At 42.8% G+C, this 21,485-nt stretch overlaps 1 protein-coding gene across 1 annotated transcript in view; it reads left to right on the top strand.

Moving 5' to 3' along the window:
* The window catches only part of LOC146811988 (olfactory receptor 4E2-like), a 167,705-nt gene that overhangs the window by 86,105 nt on the left and 60,115 nt on the right, over positions 1-21,485 (top strand). The window contains exons 2-3 of the mRNA XM_085614546.1: positions 1,199-1,332; positions 1,610-1,657. The gene's annotated coding sequence lies outside the window, so the exon portion shown is untranslated. The remainder of the gene's footprint in view (positions 1-1,198; positions 1,333-1,609; positions 1,658-21,485) is intronic.

Here is a 21,485-nt window from a genome sequence, read left to right as displayed (position 1 = left end):
ATATGGATCAAATGCAGGAGCGTACCCGGCGCACAGCTCACAATCCTCGAGCCGGGGGATACGCTTGTCGTCGGGGGGTCCGGCGGGACCAAAGAGAGTCTGGGGGAGCCGCGAGTCACTCAGCAGGCTCAAGCACAAGTTCGGAGGTCTTACGATCTTCAGGGAGCCGCGAGTCACTCAGCAGGGCTCAAGCACAAGTTCGGAGGTCTTACGATCTTCAGGGAGCCGCGAGTCACTCAGCAGGCTCAGGCACAAGTTCGGAGGTCTTACGATCTTCAGGGAGCCGCGAGTCACTCAGCAGGGCTCAAGCACAAGTTCGGAGGTCTTACGATCTTCAGGGAGCCGCGAGTCACTCAGCAGGGCTCAGATGTTCCAAGGCGAATCTGCCGGACAGTCCCAGAGCACCCCTTGTTATAGGTCGACCCCTCTTTGATGTCCGGAGTCTGTGCAGGCAGGGGTCTTTCACCTGGGGGTCGCTTGTCGAGGTTTCCTGCCATTGTCTTTTGATCCTTCCAGGGCCGGGTCGGGAGGAGTCCCAGACACCCAGCAGGCGTGGAGCCAGCCCTCAGGGAGGCCGGAGGGTTGATCGAAACCCATCGTCCCAAGGGAGTTCAGAGGTGCGATAGAAACGGCTCCTCCCTCTCTCCTCCCCTGGAAGCGTGATGTCCTCCAGCCGGAGTGGCGCCTCTAGGCCCGGGTTGTGCTTGGGCCGGGCGGCCATCTTGGTGCATGAAGTGGGCACGCGTGCCCGGGGTGGCCGAAAGGAGAGAGGCCATGGACGGGGATGCCCGGGTCGCGTGTGTGTGTTCTGGTGGGAAGGATCGGCTGGGCCGTGTGCTTGGGGTCCCAGGTACCAGGTTAGGTAGTGCGAGGACAGGAAGAGCCATGCTACGAGGCCGGGTCTAACAGGGGCTCACTCCAATATCAATTAAATAAAAAAACAAAGGTTCCTGTGGACACTTAATGATTAATATTAATATATGTATCAGTGCAATCGCAATAGAATGGGGATAAATGGATGTCAGAGAAAGAAATTACATGTAACACAGAATGTGTAGAGAAACAAGGTATTTATATGACAATTTCATATATGTTATAGAATTCTCAGTGCGAAGTGTCCCAAGTGAAAAGTGAAACCTTATCAAATTCAATTGTGACTTTTTGTGGCATAAAAACAATGTTTCTATATTTTTTACAGAAGCGACCATTCAATGGATACTGTCAGGGACTAAATACTTATTGCTGTCTGAACCGCACAGGAGCAGAATGACGCTAGATCCCAATACCCTTCTCAGAACCAACCCTGCTAGGTCTTTTAGTATTCCATTGCAGGTAAGTTCTAAGGGGGGAAATGGGGATGGGACATAGAAGAGACTGCTCCAATGTTCTGCCTGTTCAGCTACGTCTTCTTCTTCTGACAGTACTGCAACATTAACATGTAAAAACCTTTATTTACTGTGCCTTTTAACTTACTGATTTTTCTATGGTGTATATATAACTTATCTTACCAGAATGTTTACTGAAGCTTACTTCTCTTCTACTTCTCATGTATTGTTTGCTTGGTTGTATAAGAAGTCTTCACTCAAATCCCTTTTCTTTTCGTTCTCAGGTACAATCTGCACTTGATCCTGCTATTCCTTAATGTAAGAAAGATATGGTAAATATTTATTTCTGTATTCCTAATTTACGTATTATTTGGGTTTCTCTTTCTTTCTATTAACTCACTGTTAAGAGACTGGAGTGGGCCTTGAACTGGGGTTTCTGAAGTAGGATGACTGGTTTCCTGTCTTTAATTAGGTTAAATGTTAAAAGGAAGCATTCGTTTTATTCAGGCCTTCAGTTTTAATGTTTGCTGGAAGCACAATTTATTCTGCCCCGGTTTTAATGTTTGCTGAAGAGTTAATTTATTCTGGCCATAGAACATTACTGGAGTTCTTTAACTGGGCCTTCACTTATTTATCTTCAAACCTAATATGTGGCATGAGAAAGAAATATGCCGGGCTTTTGACCCCGACTTTCACCTTTAATTAATTCTCTGAAGAGTGAACAAGTTTCAGTCACAGAAGACACTTGAAAGGTCACGCCGGGTCTGACAGATTCTGGAACAGCTGAATAAGACAGCTGATTCAAAAAGCTTTTTATTTAATCTTCTCAGCTAAGGAAAGTAATTACTGAAAGGTAGTTCCAGTTTTCCAATGAAGGAAAATATATTCTGACTTTGTTTCCTTTTTAAATAGAAATTTACCTCTGACACAATAACCTTTTCTCACAGAATGTTTTATTTTAGCTACATAGTTTAACACTAACCTGATTAGTGAGGGAATGTAGTTCAGACGAAGCTAACCCCGATTTTATCGCAACTACCCTAACTGACTTCCACGACGCTGGGGAAAACAGGTGCTCTTTCAATTATTTCTTCAGTGAAGTGTGCAGTGGAATGTTGAAGCACACTTCACCAGGTGTTCTGAAGCCTAAAAGACTAAACTGCTAACAGCGGTGTGCTGTTGCAGTATGTGCATGTTGGCAGCCATCTTGGAGTTCCATCGGTGCCAACAAGCACTCCAGCTTGAGGGATGAACTGAACTTTGATAATTTAGTAGGGTGGAGATGGTAGCCAGCATTGCGTTAAAAGGAGGAAACCTCCCGTGAGTCCTGACAGTACCCCCTCCCAAAGGGGTTTCCTCCAATCGTGGTTTAGCAGGGAATTGTGCATGAAAAGCTCTAATTAATCGAGGGGCATGGACATTATTACTCTTTTCCCAGGTACGTTCATCAGGTCCATAACCCTGCCAATGAATGAGGTAGGAAAGTGCATTACGTATGAGTTTTGAATCTAAAATTCGTTTAACTTCATATTCTGCCTCACCATTAACAATCAGAGGATCAGGAGGAGAGGTCCTGCGCAACCCCGGTTGAATTGATTTGAGGAGAGAAACATGAAAGACTGGATGAATTTTGGTAGTGTTAGGAAGAGATAGTTGATAAGTGACTGGATTTATGACTTTCTCAATTGGATAAGGACCCATAAAACGAGGCGGAAATTTACGGGGACCTTTAAGTCTGAGATTTTTTGTACTCAACCAGACTAAGTCTCCTATATGAAGCTCAGGTTCTTTTTTACGTTTTCGGTCAGCGAAGTGTTTGTAACGATCCTTCGCGATCGACAGATTCTGGGTTACTGAGTGATGGATCTTAGTTAACTGTCAGGCGAAATCTTGAACAGCAGAGACATTAACTTCATCAAAATTAGCATGAGAATTGGGATTGTCTGCCTGAGTTTATAAAGAAAGGGGAGTGGCCGGTGGATAAATTTATAGCATTATTGTGAGCATACTCTGCAGTCCATAAATGGTCAGGCCAGTCACCCTCCTCGTCTAACAAATAAAGTCTGAGGTGTTGTTCTAAGTCTTGGTTAATGCGTTCAGTTTGACCATCAGTTTCTGGGTGAAAGCTGGTGGAATACCGATGGTCAATATTAAGGCCCTTGATGTAAGCCTTCCAAAATCGTGATAGGAACTGGGAGCCCCTGTCTGAAATGAGAACCCTAGGGATTCCATGAAGGCGGATAACATGTTGATTGAAAAGTTGGGACACTTGTTTAGCAGTGGGTGTACCTTTGAAGGGTATATAATGTGCCATCTTACTAAAGGTGTCGACAACCACAAGAATGGTATCATACCCATGGGAAGAAGGTAGATCAACAATCAAATCTAAGGAGACAGTGTGCCAAGGATATGGGGGAGTAGGCATGGGTTGTAGGAGACCTTTAGGAGCTTGCCTGTCCGATTCCCCCGTGCACAAATCTCACAGCCTAACACATATTGACGGACGTCTCTGCACATATATGGCCACCAGAAACTACGTTTACGTTACATTTGACAGTGTAGATATGCCAGATCATGTTTGGTTACGGAACACCTTTTTGTACTTAGTTCAGCAACTCAACTCAGTAAGTCAGTCAAAAATCTTTATTCGGCTTAATGACAGCCATAAAAGAACAAATAAAACATTATTTTAACAATACTACACATATTAAGATTTTAACCAATTTGAATAATACCTAGGAATTCATTCCGACAACATTACGAAGTCGAACTGCAGCGGAGATATACTTATAGACCATAAGACAGGTGAATTCATTATTTAAAAGAAGTAGATGACATAATGCAGGTTGACACTTTCTAATATTTAAAAATCTTAATAATGGTTTTAAAAAAGTGCGTCTGGGGTTAAGATACAATTTACAAAAAAACATAAAGTGCAAAGTGCTTTGTGCAGAAATTGATTTACATGGACACAGTTCTAATTTGGCATCACAATATGCATCACGTGGGTACGATACCAGTAAATGAGCAATACCCATCCTGAACCTGATCAGATAAAACATCTTTGCTTGATTAAAATAAAAAGAAAGATAGGATTCAATTTGGGGGGAGCTACTTAGCAGTGAGTGCTCAACGACCCTTTTTTTTACCATCTCTTAGCTATCTCTTTCATGCTTCAGAAGTAAAAGAAAATCACTTTTAAGCTTGGCCTTAGGAATTGCAGATATATTTCTGGGACTGTTAAAACAATCCTGCAATCCCAACTTCTCCAATTGTTCTTGCAAGTAAGAGAGCCATGGAATTTTTTTTACATAATCCAATTTTAAACAATCTAAAATTATGTCACGATTCAGGACTGGTTCCTCTTTTACCCAGATGCTACGCCAAAGCATCAATGGTGCTAATTGCATACAAAAGGATAGTGGTGTAACACCTAATTCATTTTGACACATAATGGTAGGGGTGCTTTTAGGTAATGTCAGCACACATTTTAACATTAAGTTCTCGGCTCTTTGGAGGCCCAATGTGTTTGAGCAACCCCAGAATCCAGCGCCGTATAATGTAACGGCGCATGTTCGTGCTTTATAAATATCAATAATTACTTTTATGGGGCGAGAACCTAATTTTTTTGTGAATCAAAAATGGCCTCCATGTTTTTATTGAAGCCCCCAATCCTGGCATTAACTAGGTGGGACCAAGAGTTTTTTCGTTAAAAAGAATGCCCAAATAAGAGAAAGTTGGCACCTGACATAATATTTCATTCTTTATGTAGAAAGTTTTCATCTTAGAAGGAACTTTTCCTGCTACCAAGACGTGTGACTTGGCAACATTTGTTTTTAACCCAAGACCTCTCGTGAATTCATTAAAACTAATTAAAAGCCTTTGTAAACCCACCCCGGTTCTCGACATTAGGACGCAATCGTACGCATATAACAGGGCTGGTAAAGTCATGCGGCCTATTGTTGGTGCATCTACGTTTCCAATTCTGATGTGGCTTTCTAGGTCATTTATATATAAACAGAAAAGGAAAGGAGCAAGTATGCATCCCTGTCGGACCCCACAATCCATCTTTATGGGTCGGGTAAGCTCTCCAGTTGCTCCGTAGCGTACTCTACATGTGACACTCTGATGCATTGCAGCTAAAAAATAGACGATGGAGGGATCAATGCCCATAAGGAGCATTTTCCCCCTCTGCACCCAATCAAAGGCAGATGTCAGGTCCATAAACCTCAGGTATAAGGACCCTGACTTAGCCATGATGTATTTGCCAATGACCAGGTGCAGGTTAAGGCACTGTTCTACAGTACCCAGGCCCTTCCTGAAGCCATACTGGACAGCGGAGAACTTCCCTTTTTCTGTGACCCAAGTCTCCAGTCTCTCCAGTATTACTCGTCCCATAATCTTGCAAGTGCTATCAATTAAAGAAATAGGTCGATAGCATTTGGGATCTGATCTATCACCCTTTTTAAATATGGGAACTATTGTAACTGATCTCCATGATTACGGGGGGCCCTGAGCTGTATAACATCTTAATATATTTGTTAATAGGGGGTGCCACAAGGGGGTATTTGCTAAAAATAGGTCAGCGGGTATGCCGTCTGGCCCAGGGGCCTTGTTCTTTACAGTCTGGGAGAGCACCCTATTTACCTCATCTAAATACGGGGGTTCCATGGGACATGCCACATATTGGAAGCGAGCGGCACTTTGTTTCTCAGTGCTATTACTATAGAGGCCGGCAAAATATTTTATCCACGATTCGGGCATGATTGTTGCATCAATATGGTCATTTTTTGTGGTACCAAAGTATTCTTCGTTAACTGTTTCCCAAAAAAGTTTGGAATCTTTACTCTGTGATGCCGAATGTAATTTGCCCCATGCCTCTTGCCTAATTTCCTTCTTGCATTTCTCCAGTGCACGTTTATAATCTATGCGCGCCTGTCTCACTCCCACCCTATCTCGTGGTTTGGTTTTTAGGATCTTAATTAACTTATTATGTCATTAGGAGCATTCCCTGTCAAACCACCTTTTATTTTTCTGTGAGCTGTTCAACTGGTTTTTAGTTAAGAGCACCTTTGTTGTCTCAATTATTACATTATACGATTTGATCATGGATGTAACGCTTACATTTTCATCCAAACAGTCCAGTACTTGCGCAAAATTGCTCTTTATAATCTCCTCCAGAATGATCTCAGGGTTGACAGAGGACCACTTCCGAGCTAACCCCTTATTTTTAGTATAAGATAAGGGGACTACATTAACTGGTGTATTTGGAGGAACTGGTAGGATTGCTAATTGTAATGTTAGTGGGTAATGGTCGATAAAATGTATTTTAGGAATGTTTCAGAGTTAAAATATTCAGACAAAATAATAAAATCTATTAGCGTCCCTTGACCTCTTCCAACATATGTTACCACAACAGAATTTAAGAGCTCAATGAAATCTAAAGTTGAGAAAAGTGAGAATTTTGACAATAAAGAATTAAAAATGTTCCCACAAGGATTGTGCTCAAAGTGATAGCCACCCACCGCATTCCTTGTTAAATGGTGGCATGCCTCACGTTTAGACAGTGAGCACAATTTACAATTAAAATCCCCCCCCCCCAGAGTATTACATAGTCCATTTTTAAGTCCTCAATGTGGTTCATAAGTGCAGTTTCAAGTTCTTGGGCAATAGTAATATTTGCACTATTAAAATTATTGTGATAAAAATTATTAACCACGAGGGTCAGGTTACTCTTTAGAGAAATATTTAAAATCTGGAAATATGGGGAGTCCAGCTGCAGTTTCCTAACTCTGCCATTTGTTGTGGAAATCATGGTTATTAAGCCACCTTTATCATGACCACCTACAGATGGTCTAGCTGATGTGTGTACAGAGTAAAAACCATTTATATAAGCTGGTTCACACATCCAAGTTTCCTGTAAACAAATTATGCTGAATTTGCTGACAAACTCTACCCAGTCGTTAATGCCTAATTTGTTTAACAGACCTGCTACATTCCAGAAGAGACTACCATGAGTAAATGTACTGACATAAGGGGTGTCTTTATTCTCTGCACAACCGGTGTCAGTTACACCATTTTCTACTGTCATCATATTTGTTAATACAGTAAGGTTCACAACACCAACTAGCTCAGCAGCAGGGCATACTGGCAGAAGATCTAATGTGCCATCATTAAATGGATTAGGAGAGTTCGACCTTGAATAATATGTCGGGTTTAAAAAGCATTCCTTATTGGGATGACCCGGAGTATTTAAAATGTTAATATTAGAAAAAGATGGGGAAATGCCTGAGAGGGGCAACTCAATTCATTTTCTTATTGCAATCTGAACTTTATTGCGTGCTCTCTTCCTAAACACAAACATCACTGCACTGATTCTAGTGCTTGCGCCGTAGTGTAACAGGCCACTTACCAATGGGAAAATCCTGCCTGGGGCTGTAGTTTCTAAGCTGCAGTGGCGAACTCACTGCTACAGACAGTGATGTGCTCGAGTCTGTGGGGCAGTCCATACACCACGGTGCTCTGACCGTGGCAGAAAGGGCAATGCTCTCAGCAGCAGAACTGCAGTGTGCGCGGTGGGTATTTTTTCAAAACAGCGCTCACCGTAACGTACTTTATTTTGCCAAGGCCCTTCCAGGGTCACAGCAATGTCTTCCTGGGGGCCCGGCAGGACTTGTAAAAAAATACCTGATCCTGTCTGGAGTTAGGTTTATGATATTAACAGTTCCCCTCCACTGCGGTGTCGGCTTATAATTGGCAGTCATCCCTCATTTATTCACTATATATTTCATGATTATGGTCCTTCGGACTCATAAACCACTCGGCCTTTCAGGAATAGCGTCTAACTTCTAGAGTGAAATATGGCTGTTATTAGTTGCACTGTTTAGGGACACATACATTTATCAGAACACAAAAATTGTGAACAAAACAGAAAAAGGAGACACAGTTATTTGCTTTAAATCCATGTCTTTGAAGAACATGGTGTTTGCATCCACATTGCAAACTCAGTGCTTCATCTTATACTCTTAATACATATACTTCTTAACATACATATGATTGGATGATTGCTAACTAATGAATAAAGACACCTGTGTTTGTGTGAAAACTGACATAGATCCTCGTAGTCATAGCAGACAGTGCTGTATCAGATGTTTAGTGCGGTGAATGGGTGCAGTGTAAACTAAGCTACAAATGGCATATCGCTCTGTTCAATGTAAGACAGTATAACTGATGGCGACAACACATGTTGTAATAAGTCTTGTGTGGGCCCCCTGTTAAAGGGCGCCCAGCCTAATAAATGGTACTGAAAATAAATTGAAACACTTTAGTATTCCATTGATTGAATGGCATTTCATGCAGTATTCTCATGTTTATGTCCTGTGGGTCAGATGTGTGACGAACATTGACGTAAGTATGAGACAGTATTAGCTGCCTCAGAGCTCATACAACCTATACTGAGACTAACTTTGATCTGAGTACCCCTCAGCCATAGGCTTTTGTCAGTATCATAACTCACATTGTTCTGTCACTGGTTGTCTGTAACAACAAACAAATGATGGACGGAATGCTGACAATGCAGACATTCTCCCCCAGTCAAGAGATCTGGGTTAAATCCATCGTTCTTTTGCCCACTACGCCACCCCAGTTTAGACATGGCCATATGCAAATCAGTCTTGACCCTGTGCCTCATGGGAACAGTCCAGCCCGAACTGCCAAGCCATGTCTTCCCTGGACCGGAATCAAGCATCCTAGGACCGGTTTCTGGCTATCAGCCATCATCAGCCAGGATAGCTTGACTCCAGTGGCGCAGTGAGCATGGGTCCCACGTCTGGGAATACCCATCCCACTTGGGGCGAAAAGCGTTACAACAAACAAATGATGGACGGAATGCTGACAATGCAGACATTCTCCCCCAGTCAAGAGATCTGGGTTAAATCCATCGTTCTTTTGCCCACTACGCCACCCCAGTTTAGACATGGCCATATGCAAATTTTAACCACACTCAGTGTGGGAGGGTATGCTCAGACGTGAGTCCCTTGCTCATTGCACCATCAGGATTCAGGCAAGCCGGGCCGACGAAGGCTGTGATGCCAGAAACCGGTCCCCGGAAGCTTGTTTCCTTCCCAGTATAAGAATTGGCTTGGTAGTTTGGTTTGCCCTGTTCCCATCATGCACTGGGACAGGTACAGACTAATTTGCATGTAGCCAGGTTCTGAGCTGGGATGGTGCAGTGAGCTAAAAAACGGTGATGGATTAAAACCATGATCTCTTGACTTGGTAAGAGTATTCTGCATCATTCAGAAACTCTGTCCATCACCACCCCCTTTTTCCCAAACTGGTTGTCTGTAAGCCAGTCATGACGTATGGAGGTTTTGCCAATGCATCAAGTCATTGACTCATCTCATTGGTGCCAGCAATTGTAAAGAATGATCCACATTTAGTACCTTATAACAGGTTACCGTCTGAAATATGCGCACAATTTTCACCTTTCATTGTTTACTCTGCACTCACTCAGGTCCCCGAGCCCAGTTGCAGTGCAACCTTTAAAAGTGCATTTTTTACTGAGCGTTTTTTTAATTTTGGTTACTAACATCTTCATTATTTTAGGCCAGAGTCATGCGCCATCCGCTGACGGAGCCAGCCAGGCTGTGGAGGCATGCATGAGTGCATTGAAAGGAGCCTGTCCTGCCCTGACAATAAACAAGAATTATTTACTTATATTCTAACAGTTACCGGCCGGCGGCTGCCTATTTATTTAAATTATGACTTAGAAAACAAAAGCGGAGCATTCCCTGCTCTACTTACTTGTTGCTGCAATTTAAAGCTTCGGTAAAGGGCGCTTGTGGCCTCAATCAGAAGTACGACTCCGATCCTCCCGCGGGTGGGCCGCAGAACGCCGGGCGGGAGGGCATTCAGGGCGGTTCACCTCTACACAGGCTACAAAGTTAAGAGCATAAATCAGGGTGTCTCACAGGGATCTATTCTATCCCCCCTTCTTTTTACCACCCAAAATGATTAAAGCTCCTGGAAACGTGCGTGCAGCAGCATTCGCAAGCATTTGCGCTTGCACTTCTTATACGTGTGCAGAGCAGCGCCGCCCCCAAAATAGTCCCGCCAGGGGAGGACCGCCCCTCCCTAGCTACGCCCCTGTACAAGAAAAGACATAGAACAGATGCAAGATACAAGAACAGATACAAGAACGGATACGTGGCAGGGTACAAACCACAAGAAGGCCCAGGAAGACGAATAACCCACATAAACACTCGAACCAAGCATGCTAGGGCCCCGCATGCCACTGAGACAAGCCCAAGAGGTGATTGACATGCATACCTTGTACCAAGGCATACCTGCCTCACCAGCACAGGTGACATTATTCAAGCACGGGCCCCAGTAAACCAGCCAACAGGTCAAAAAACCTGAAGCAAGAAACCATCAGTCCAAACCATGAGCAGGTATAGCCCCTTCTCAGTATTCAATCTGGAGCACAGGGCAAATCGCATGACCAGACAGACACAAAAAGCAAAAATTGAAAAAAGATTTGGTAAAAATCGCTTTCTGTACCACGCACCTATTTCATTTGATTGGGTCAAGCTCTAATTGGGGTTGGGAAACCAGCATCCAGAAGAGCAATCAAAACTACGGCCCCAAATCCATTAGGAAGCCAAAAAAGATTAAGCCAAACAATGGAAGAAACTAGGTGAAATTCCCAGCAAGGGCCCCGTAACTCTACAAAAGCCGGAACACAATCCTCAGCAGAAACAGGCCCAAGAAGGCCTACAAGGAAAGCAGAAACTTCTATTTATCCCAGGAAGTAAAGGGTGACAAGCAGTGGCAGAACAAAAAGTGAGGGCGCCCCCCTGCAAAGTACACAGAGAGGGTCCCCCTCCCTGGCCCACCCACTACCACTTTTGCTGAGGGACCCCCCTGGAGCTCGCCCCCCCACACCGCGAGGATTATGTTAAGCCACAGGTGACCAGGTCGAACAAGAGAAAGACAAAACAGGTGATTTCTTTGCAGAGGCAGTGCTTTATATGAACACCTGGAAAGAGGAATTGTATTTTTTTCTGTTTGGTAGGCAGTTGGCTGCCTGTGTCCAGGGTGTCGGCTCACCTTATGATGTAAGGACTGAGGTGAGGAATTGGTGAAAGTTAATGACAGATGTTGATTTTGTAGTGGGTCGGAAATAAAGCCAGGGCTACGAAGGTTTTAAGTGTTGTTCAAATGTTCAAAGATAAGTTAGGGTTACCCTAGGGTGGCAAGGCATTGGAGGTGTAAGAGGTACAGATAGGGGTAAGGCATAACATGTTTAAATCCCTGGTTTGTTGGCTGTGCAACTTCAGCTAGAAGTAGAATGTGTAGAAATGTCTTCCTTTTTTCATTGTTGTGAAATACATTTCTTGCTAGAGTTTATTAGATTCTCAATGGTAAAGTCTATTTTGCATTGTGGTTACAAACATTTCAGTCAACGTTATTACTGCCTTCATATTCAATAACTTAAATTCCAACATAATATCTATTTTTGGCCAAGGTCAGATTAAGGGACATAATTAGCAAAATGGGGGTATTATTTCACACTGCCAGGTTATTAACGAGCGCTCTCTTTTATACGTTCTTGTCACAAGTTGCAATAAATCAGTAACGGTGCAACAGAAGAGGGAAAATAACCCCTAAACCCTCTACAAGTGGGCCTAAACCCGCTATACGAACAGAAAGCAAGACTGTGCACACGTTAATTTCACAGTATTTAAGGTATGTTACCATTTGTATCAAAACAAGATTCATGCAATACAATAATTGAATAATGAGGGATCACAGGACACACGCGGAGAACACCGAGCACCTACGGATAGACGTACTCGTCATCGGAGCCTGAGTGTCGAAATTGAACAGTGTGACAAACTCACAGACTTGGTTGGACCTTTGGGTAAACAACTGCTGATAACGCTGAATTACACCGGTTGTTTTTTGAAATATAAGACCTCCTGGGTCGGAATTATCACCAGGTGGAAGGTCTGAATCAATGGCCGTGCTACGATAAGCCCTGAAGAAGTCGGGGGGTGTGTGTACCCCATGACGAAACACGTGTTGGCTGGCTGGATTTTTCCAGATTAAGGGACATTGTTGAGGAGTTTCTTTTTGTTAAAGATTTTTCTCAAAAATACAGCATTTTAATATACTTGGTTGCCTTCTATCATCCACAATCATGTTATCCCCACCTCTGCATATCTCTGTAATTGGATCCCACTAAATGTCATGCTACAAAAATGTTTTTGATACAACAGAAAAGTCTTGTGAGCTCCATGAATGTGATTAGGGATTACTCCTTGACACAGAGCACACTAGCAAACCAACATAATCCCACGTGTGCAATCAGTGAGGCCAGCTGTTGCTGGACCCTAACAAGGTTTTAGATACAAATACATGTTACCGTTATCTATATAAGCGCCTGAATCAATGCACAGGTTCGACTCTAGTTGTCAAGTGTTGAGTTTGAGAGAGGTAAGTGATATTTATACATTGAATCTAAATGTCATCTGACAGTGTCGCTTTACGAATAGCAAGTTATTCTGGGCTTTCTCTGTTTTGTTTCAGACCCTTAAAACAGAGCTCTCAGGCTTCCCAGTTCCATTACTGAGCAGGTCAGCTAGCCCAAGAACAGAATTTAATTGTAGCTTAAATAGGACTACAGCCACCCAGGGCTGTACTGGGAACCAAAAGCTGCCCTGACAACCTTTGACAAACCAGACCCCATAAAGTGTGCAGCAAGCGAGATGCATCTGTTTGTATGAGTAATAACACTAATAACAATTTTAATAGATTTTAATATACATGTTCTAACATTTTGGAACGATGTACTAAGACTTTGCTTCAGGTTGTATCATCTATAACCCAGATGTAAAATCTATTTTGGGATTTACAAAGTCTGATTTGCATGGCTTTGCATGACTTTGTACAAAAAAGTGCTGTATATATAATAGCGCTGCCTTGCATAACCTTGCATCGGGTATCTGTTACGTGGGTGGAGCCTGGGTGTTTCCATGCATTCACCTACGTATTTTCCAAGCCCATATCAATAAACATGGATTAGTGCCAAACCTGAGGCTGATGTAACAAGGAAAAATATCTTTATGTGTCCTAGTTACTTTGTCTTTCTATCTGTGATGTATTCTGCAGCACACTTTGAAAGAGGAATCAGCCTCTAAGCATGTATACCTTCCTGCACAAAAACTATTCTGACCACAACAAACCCATCCTTGGGTCGTAGCTCATGGGTGTTTGTGTTGGCGCTAGGCAGGCACAAGTGCACCAACGATATATAAGCTTGCAGACTACCGGACTGTTGGACTGTCGGACTGACAGTGTAAGACATCCAGTGGCCTCCAGCCCACCCTCCAGTCTCCATCACTCCAGGCAGCCAGAATAGCAGATTGTGGAGTCCTGTGGGACCTGGAACTCTGGAGCAGGAGTAAGCTCGGCTTACTCCTCGGCTCCAGCAGGGCCTGCTTCTTTCTGATTGGCGCAGGGAGGTGGTTACTGCACTGCTGGTCAAGGCATGCCAGAGTATGCTATGCCCTGCCCCTTGCCCACACGGCAGTCAACCATCACCCACCCCCCGCCAGCCATTAGTAATGGAAGTGGCCCTGGCATTTGCACCACCGGTAACTCCACCCAGCCCACCACAGCTGCCAGCACTACCACTGTGCCCCTCAGCCTAGAGTGAGCTGCCTGGAGTAAGTCATTCCGACAAGTCAATCAACACAAAGTGTTTGCTGACCTGGCTTGGCTGATATAAATGATCAGAAATGGGCTGCATTTAAAAAATAGCTCAGTGAGTTAACAGCACTAGCTGCAGAGGCCTCGGTGTGCCAAGCAGTAATCATGGGCTCTAACGTTCGAACCTTAGAACAACTTTGTTGGTAAATGCACGATCGAGATTTCGGTATTGTTTAGTCACAGGTTGGCACGTTTGTAGAACAGGGTTAAGATGCTCGCTGCAAAGCACAACGTGTTAGATGCAGATGATGGATTTTTGTGTTATGTAAAGTAGCTTAATGGGCTTTCCTTTTGTTTCTTGCAGTTCATAAATTACAGTGCTTATATGGCACAGTAAGCTATGAACCGGTATCAAGGAACTGTGTACAAACTGCAGGGCATAGGTTTACAACCTCATTTTTTCCTGAATCATTCTAGATTAATTACGTCGCTGCCACGTTAGTCTTTCCAGTCATCGCTTTTTTCGTCGCCTATTTCATTTTTCCAGCATCTCATTTTTAGTCCTTAGAAAAATCGGACATCTGACTAACATGAAAACTATCCCCATCTACTTTCCGATAACGCAATTCTAAAGTTAGCTGATATGAGACATTCATAAAAGCAGTGACATCTGCCTTCCAGTCCTCTCACAAAGCCATGGCCTCCCTCCACTTCTACTTAATGCCACAGCTGAAAGTCTGCCAATCCTCTACCTCTGCCACGTGACCACCCACATCCTTTTTAAGTTGCAGACTGCCTGCTCAATGTCACATTCCTGTCGCCTTGTCTTACACGTGCTGACACCCTGCCTGATCAACCAACCCGCTGCCATTTCTGCACTCCTGGATATTTACCCCTCTTTCCAAGGTTACACCTGAGACCAGTCTCAAAGTAACTCAGTGTTGAGTTTTGGGTGGAAGTGTCATTGTAGTCCACTACAGCATTCACATAAATGCCAGACATGAACGTCAATTCACCAAAAAACAGGGGTAGCGGAAGTGGCATCACCTGCCATTTGACCTTTATTTTCACTCTCTTTCACACACACACACACACACCCACACACACACTTTCACACACTCTTACCTGCACGAAGGGACACGTCGTAATTCAAAAGCATTTTTTTTACTTAATTCAGCTGCGAGGGAGGGTCATTTTCCAGCTCATGGTACTCCATTTGTATTACACTAATAGTGAATAATATAGTATTATTCACTACTGGTGTAAAAATAAATGACAAAAAAACCAAGAAGTTTGGAGCCCGTATCGACGTTCTGAAGAAAAGCTGCCCATGTGTTCCTGCCACTGATTTTGCTTCCTGTGTAGCCAGAGGTCACAAATGCAGTGCCGAGGGTCGCGACCCATAAAGGACGTCCATTCTGCAAGATGGCCCCAGTGTGCATTCAGAAGTGAAGCTGACTACAGCCCGTCATTCAGATGGTCTGCTAGGTCGATCAGCACAAGCAAGGCAGGAGCCAGGCGAGTGAAAAATATGACTCCCCCAATGCAAACGCACAACAAATGGTTTTAAAAAGCACGCAGTGTCTGACTGGGTGCACTTTAAACCCATTTGGGTTTTTATGCATTGGTTTTTGAAGGCCGCAATGCAGGCCATCTAGTTGAAGCACAGGTGCCAGTCTACGTCACTGTTGGGTACACAGTGCACCGATCTCCGCTCCAGGCACGCTCTAATCTTACAAAGCGCGTGGCCTAGCATAGGAATATTGAGAGCAGGAGACCACACGCTGCTGACACCAGCCAGCAGAACTACTTGTCCCATAATCCCCTCTCCCCAAGGTAGGCTGGCTGTCGCATGTGGACAGGGGACTCCTGCGAGCAGGGGATTTATTCATTAGCCGTCCCCGGGATCAGGTCTTCAGCTCCCAAATGCGCAACAACTTGCAACATGTACCCTTGGGGGCTGGAAAGTGAGTGGTCCCCACCAATATCAAAATCCGCCCCACCTGTTCAACCTCCTGGGATAATGCCCAGTGCCCTTTATGGCCAGTTTAGGTCTGCACCACACAAAGGCAACACAAAAAACCTTGGGGGTGAGCTGCTCACACTTGGAACTGGTTAATGTAAGAGCTGTGTTAACAATTTTCTTTTAATTTCACAACTACTCACAATAATTGCCATAGTTCTTCAACCATGATGCGTTTGAATATGTATTTGTTGATATATATAGAGAAAAAATGTCCACTTTGGACTAGATCTTCAGGCTACAATTGTTACACTGGAAGACCGTGTGTATAGAGGGTGGCAGCCTCTACCTAATTTTGTAGACCTGAAATCTTTATCCGATCTGGTCCCAAGAGATAAGCTGTGGGCAGTGTCCTGCTAGAGATGGTGCTCCCGTTATATTTGTGTCAAATCATGAAGCGGCTACATGAAGGAAATTTCTGCAAATAAGATTTGCCATGCACGGGAAACTCACCACACCTATCCCTGTAGGTAGAGGAGTACCACCGGTTTGTGTTCTTGCCCTGACCCTTTTTAGTCTTTTTATAAATGGGTTATGTGATTTTTTAAATACCAGGAAGGATTTAGATGCACCCAAGCTGGCAGCACGTAATATCCCGGCCATGATGTTTGCCGATGATACTTTGCTTTTATCAAAAACTCCAATGGGTATACAGAGGGTTCTAAACAAATTTGATGCCTTCTGTAAGGAAAGGGGGCTTGAGATTAACCTGCAAAAAACTAAATTCATGGTATTTAACTCAGCCAAAGTATCTGTCTTTGCTTATCTCGGCATTACAATAACCGATAAAATGGACTGGGGGGCACAAATTAAAAAAACTAGCCTGAAGCTAGCGCAAACAACAGGGGGTTTGTCCAAGGTGTTTCAAAACTCTAGCCACAAACCGGTGGGCCCAGTAGTAGAAATATACAAGGTCCAAGCTAGAGGTGCTGCTTTATTTGGAGCTGAAATTTGGGGACATGGCCGCATTGATAGCCTAACACAAACGTAAAACTCTTTTGTTAGACAACTGTTTGGTCTCTCTCGTAGTACCCCACTTTTACCGCTGCGATTAGATCTGGGGTCAGGTCAATTGAGGAAGAAGCTTCTCTGAGACCCCTTTTATTCTAGAGACATTTGTGGGTTATACCTGAATTGATTGAATACAGAGAAGAATTAAAAGAGGTGATGTACCTACCTGGGGCGTGGAGACTACCATGGCTTACCCATGTCAGGAACACCCTCATGCTTATGGGTTTGGGTAACCTGTGGGATAATCTAGAAATGACATGTCCCACAGTCCCAAGGAAAGAGTTAAAGGTCTGCTACTGGGAGCATAAACTGGCCCAACTTCAGGGGCACCACTTAATGGGGAAACTTACTGTAGCCTTCATGGAAATTAAAGAGCAGTACATACTGCACTTAATGACCTCAAGCCGGCTGCCGCAAGGAAGCGCTATTTACAATTTAGGCATGGGGTATTGCCACTGCATGCCTTCACGAATAAATGGGAGGGCCTGCAAAGATTGGGTTGCCCCGCCTGCAATGGCGCAGAAGAATCTGAATACCATGTGTTCTTTTTCTGTACCGGCTATAAGAAAGCAAGAAAATGATAGCTGGTCCAGATATGCAGAAATTTGGGAAATAGGCAATGTTCAGAAGCTTTCAGGTTACTGAAATATGATGCTAGTCTCCCCATAGCTTTCTCGGTGGCAGGCTTCTTGTTTTCCATGTGGTGTACTCGTAGAGTTTTCCTAAAAATGTCCCCCATAGATGGCGATTAAAATTGAGTACATCCTTCTTTTAATTGAAGGATTTTTATATGAAGGGTATGTGTATTATAGTATTATCTTAATAATGTATTATTATCATGGTGTACCTTACCTCGGCGAGTAGGACCATTAAGATGTAGAATAGATGTCTAAGGGTCCACAACAAAGTTTTTAGCCATCTCCTTGATTGAAGTAAAAAATTCCTATTTTATGGACCTTCTAATAATGAAATAAGGCATTGTCAATTGATATTATATATTGCACAAGCACTTTAATGTACCCAGCATTGATGCCGTACTGATTGATACAAGCACTTTAAACAAAACAAACATATCTTTGTTGACATGGTCGATCTGAGAGACAGAGTAAGAGCGGAAAAAAATCCTGATATTGTAAATTGAATTTATGCACTACATGCGCAATCAATTGCAGATTGTGATTTTAGGACTGATTACATTATAGATTGCCGCAGACCATATTATGTATTTAGTATTCAATGTCATTGATGTTTGTATATTTTTACTTGTTTTAATATAAATGAAATTTTAGATTCTGTTGAAATGCTTTTATGGTCAAAATTGACCGAAATAAAGTTTTATAAACGAAACGATATATATATTCAGTCATAACAGTGCATGTCGCGTTTGATTAATTGGTTGACGAGGAGGTGAGCCATTGTCTATGAGTGGGAATTTCCCTTGCTTGGATTTACCACAGGCACATTAGCCACGGCAAATGAGCCACTGAGACCCGGAATCTGAACTCCATGGTCCTTGGCGTGCTTTTGGCGAGTTAGGCCCACACCAGCAAATCCTCTTTCATTGACTGTTACTTTTTCTACAATAATATATGGATTAATTTCAATGTTTGGTAAATGTTTCATGTAACTATTTAATGACATGGAGATTTGAAGGCTTCACGAGAGAGACAATTGTTGGTAATATTTTGTATGGGTTGTGCCGCTTAATCGTGTTAATGAATTCTACCCGCTGCATACCTAAGCACTTGCTAGGTGCTAACATTGCTTGGCTGTTGTATAAATGCTATAGGCTAACATTAAAATGTCCGACTTGGATCATTATTGGTATAATTAATAACTAAAATACGACCTAGAGCTTAGACATGTGATAAAACATGAAAATGTTTGGGGAGGTCCGTCTTCTGTGTCTACTTTGATCCAACTAGTAATATGAATCAGGAAAGGACGCCATATCAGGGAATGGTACTACTGTGTACGGGAGAACAGATGAGCAAAATGGGACTAGAAACGTTAAAGAAATGGGCTGGTGGTATTGGGAGGAGTGGAGAAAAAATAATTCCCAGAAAAAATATACATCCAAAATTTAAGAAGAGAGAGTAGCAAGGAGTTTCACAAAGAGTGAAGGAAAAGGCAGGAGATGAGATTGAAAAAACAGAGGGTGACGCCAGCAGACAAAGGAGAGTGACAGTGTAAAGGTACGGAGGTGGGACTCAGGGCTTATCCCCTTCGATCACCCCAAAAGGCTGATGACCTTGAACTGCATTGTCACCAGAACATGGATTCATTCATATGTAGGTGTTTGACGAATCTGGCATGAAAACTTTGAGCTCCATTTCTGTCAGGCCTATTAAGAAGGTGCAAGTCATCAGGAGGGATGTACTGCAAATTGACATTCAGCAGAATAACATATAACTTGAAAACATCTCATCGGCTAACTTCCATCCATGTCTGAAGGCTATCTCATTTGAGTTACAAATGTTTTTTTAAATAAACTTTTGTCACTTCTAAATTCTTTAAACCCAAAAAAGGATCCAACTAAAAGAATTAGTGCCCTTCATCTGTGGGGGCAAGACAGCTTGATTACCCAAACGTACTATGTATACCCACCGGAGGGAGGGAGGCCTGGGAATACCTCATGTATCTAAGTACTGCCAGGAAGCCCAGCTTCGATACCATAATGGGGGGTAGCTGCCACCGAAAAGACATGGCGCTTCACAGACCATCAAGGGATTTTGTTCTAGCGAGATTCAGTTCAATTATACTGTACAAAGTAACCATTACATAAGTACTAGATAGAAACTCGACCAAACGTAATTCAATTGAATTCAGTCAATGATATAAAGCAACACACACAGGGTATTTTTTTAAGTGAAAGAATCACTAATTTTTATCTGGAAACAATTCATAAAAAGGAGTACAGAAAACAAATAAATGTATAATGTAACATGAAGGGAAAGACAGCTTAATATTATCCACAAATCATGACATTACAAAAATCCAATCCAATAACTTTAACAGAGATCTATCTCGTATTTAGAGAACAATCAGCTGTGCAGCTATGCTGTGGAAATGGAAAATACAGTCGACGTTTCGGTCTGTTGGGGCGTCAGTCGGTCAGACCATCTTCAGGACAGATGAACAATACAAAAAGACTCTCGTAATTTGTTGTAAGAATTTAAAGGAGTAATCACTTCCTCATTGGAGATAGATTGTGCTTCATCCGATCTTAGTTGGATAGGTGTATACCATGTGAAGCCCGTAGCAGGAAGGGCAACAATGGACTTCAGAATGTTGACTATTCTGGTATTGTATGACTCAGAAGGCCAGATGGTCCTTCGTTGATAGATTTCTTCACTCAAGGAAATGATTTTAATCTCTCGGAGCCGAGGAAAGGTCAGAGTACCATCCGTCGATAGGAACTCGGATGGTACTCTGACCTTTCCTCGGCTCCGAGAGATTAAAATCATTTCCTTGAGTGAAGAAATCTATCAACGAAGGACCATCTGGCCTTCTGAGTCATACAATACCAGAATAGTCAACATTCTGAAGTCCATTGTTGCCCTTCCTGCTACGGGCTTCACATGGTATACACCTATCCAACTAAGATCGGATGAAGCACAATCTATCTCCAATGAGGAAGTGATTACTCCTTTAAATTCTTACAACAAATTACGAGAGTCTTTTTGTATTGTTCATCTGTCCTGAAGATGGTCTGACCGACTGACGCCCCAACAGACCGAAACGTCGACTGTATTTTCCATTTCCACAGCATAGCTGCACAGCTGATTGTTCTCTAAATACGAGATAGATCTCTGTTAAAGTTATTGGATTGGATTTTTGTAATGTCATGATTTGTGGATAATATTAAGCTGTCTTTCCCTTCATGTTACATTATACATTTATTTGTTTTCTGTACTCCTTTTTATGAATTGTTTCCAGATAAAAATTAGTGATTCTTTCACTTAAAAAAATACCCCGTGTGTGTTGCTTTATATCATTGACTGAATTCAATTGAATTACGTTTGGTCGAGTTTCTATCTAGTACTTATGTAATGGTTACTTTGTACAGTATAATTGAACTGAATCTCGCTAGAACAAAATCCCTTGTTGGCCTTCTACTATTACATTCTATCTGCCCAAGCCCTCAAGGGTATATTGGGTGCTACCCCTTAATTTAAATAAATGCTTCACAGACCAAGCATTAGGACCCAGTTCGCTGGGTGTCTGTCTGTGGGTTGTAAGAGGGTTTGTGACATGTTCAACATCCAGGGAACTAAAACATTTCAACATTTTAAAGGGGACTACAGCCTCCACAAAACTGAGAGGCTGCAATATTTTCAGGTGACGCACTGGGTGGCTTACAAAAGCATGTAGACAGGGGCTTCTCGCCCCATGACTGTTTTCGATAAATT

The sequence above is a fragment of the Triturus cristatus genome, chromosome 7 (genome assembly GCF_964204655.1).
Source record: "Triturus cristatus chromosome 7, aTriCri1.1, whole genome shotgun sequence".
Classification (NCBI taxonomy): domain Eukaryota; kingdom Metazoa; phylum Chordata; class Amphibia; order Caudata; family Salamandridae; genus Triturus; species Triturus cristatus.
The sequence above is the reverse complement of the archived record's forward strand: the minus strand, read 5'-3'. Positions and strand labels throughout refer to the sequence as shown.